We start from the raw sequence: 2,046 nt of genomic DNA, 5'->3' as shown, positions 1-2,046 counted from the left end.
AGTGATACTGGAATCAAACTGTCTTCACCTTTGTACTTTCCTTTTAAAATTGTGGCTTCGATTACGTTGTTCTTTAATTTCTTCCCCGTAAGCCGGGTGCCATTACAAAGACGTGGCTGGTTTACCTTTCGCAACATAATGATTGCCGATCCGACTTAATTACAGATTGAGAGGCGGTAATCCGGGGAAATCCAGCGAATTTAAAAATTCCGTAGGATAGTTGACTACATCATCTTGGTTAGTAACGGAATAAACCGACTTGTATGTCAGCAATTCGCCAGGTGTCATATTTTGAATCTGAAAATTCATTTCCTTAACATCAAGGTTTTTTGCAGCCAATATAACACGTTCACTCAACCAAAAATGGTTTGCAACTGTTAAACGACATTTGCTGTGCGCGAATTGTCAAACACGATGACTCTGAATGTGTCAGACAGCTCTCAAATTTCAAAAAGATCATAGACATTTTGTTTAAAAGAAATGTGTATATATATATATATATATATATATATATATATAAGTGTGCAAAATTTCTTCAAGATCGGAATAAAATTGTAGGTTGGTGTAGAAGTGTGTAAGTAAAGTACCCTCCGCCATGCACCATTCAGAATTTTAAGCAGACAGCGCCCTTCATCCTGCTTTGAATATCAAGTGTGCCATATTTCATCAAGATCGGAATAAATACGTACAATTTGTCGAATTCCGTTATGTAAAGGAACCTCTGCCATGCACCATACGAAATTTTATGTAGACTGTGATCTTCCTCTTGGTTTCAAGGTATAGTGTACAAAATTTCATCAAGATTGTATGCAATACAAACACACGGACACAATGAAAACGCACTTTCAGTTTTTGTCAAATTTTCCAATTTTTCGGTCGATTTTCGAAAAATTTTATGTCATAAAAACCTTGTCCTGAGAATTACGAACACAGCAAAAAAAATTTAGCCGAATTGGTCCAGTCGTTCTCGAGTTTTACGCTTATCAACACATTTGGCAATCAATTTTTATTTATATAGATAAGAAGCCCGAAATATACGCGTAAAGGAAGAATATACAAATAAAACCCAATATTTTTTTACCTGGGGTTTGTCTTTTGGTGCTCAGATAAAATAAAAACTTTTGATTAACGTTCATAATACGACAATGTCGCGCGCAGACTAAACGGCTGCGTAGCGCAGCTCAGCAGTAATATGGGCAAGTTTCCCGCAGCCTTATCGGGTTGGGTTCTGCTTGGCTTGGCTGGGAGTGAAGCAGCCTGCCCGTTCTGTTGACAACGCGCGGCGGCCTGCCCGCCTGGCCACCGGGCAAGCATGGTTGGGTTAAAAGCGGAACATGTACACCACTAATATTAGTATAATACACTGAAGCGCCAAAGAAACTGGTATAGGCAGGCGTATTCAAACACAGAGATATGTAAACAGGCTGAATACGGTGCTACAGTCGCCAACGAATATGTAAGACAACAAGTGTCTGGCGCAGTTGTTAGATCCGTTACAGCTGCTACAGTGGCAGGTTATCAAGATGTAAGTGAGTTTGAATGTGTTGGTGCACGAGTGATGGGACACAGCATCTCCGAGGTAGTGATGAAGTGGGCATTTCTCGTACGACCATTTCATAAGTGTACCAATCCAGCAAAACGTCAAATCTCTGACATCACAGCAGCCGCAAAAAGAACCTGCAAGAACGGAACCAACAGTAGTGGGACTGCCTTTGTACGAGTCCATTTCATTAGGTTGCCTACACAGGGGCAGGTATGCAATCAGGGGCAAATCTGTTGTTCTCCTTTGATTGGCAGGTACTTAACCTATTGTTCTGCTGTAAAGATCCTTCCTTTTGATTGACAGGTCCTTAACCTATTGTTCTGATAAAAGCATCCTTCCTTTTGATTGACAAGTGCGTAACCTATTGTTCCCCTGCCCCATCCCCTCCCCACCCACCCTCGCCTCTCGCTGCTACAACTACACTTTCAGGTCTGAGTTATTGGTATAGCCCCTCTCAATCTTATCTATTTCATTGATTTCTCTGGACTCGCATTCGGGAGGAC

This window comes from Schistocerca nitens, chromosome 3 (genome assembly GCF_023898315.1).
Source record: "Schistocerca nitens isolate TAMUIC-IGC-003100 chromosome 3, iqSchNite1.1, whole genome shotgun sequence".
Lineage (NCBI taxonomy): Eukaryota > Metazoa > Arthropoda > Insecta > Orthoptera > Acrididae > Schistocerca > Schistocerca nitens.
Note: the sequence above shows the minus strand (reverse complement) of the source record.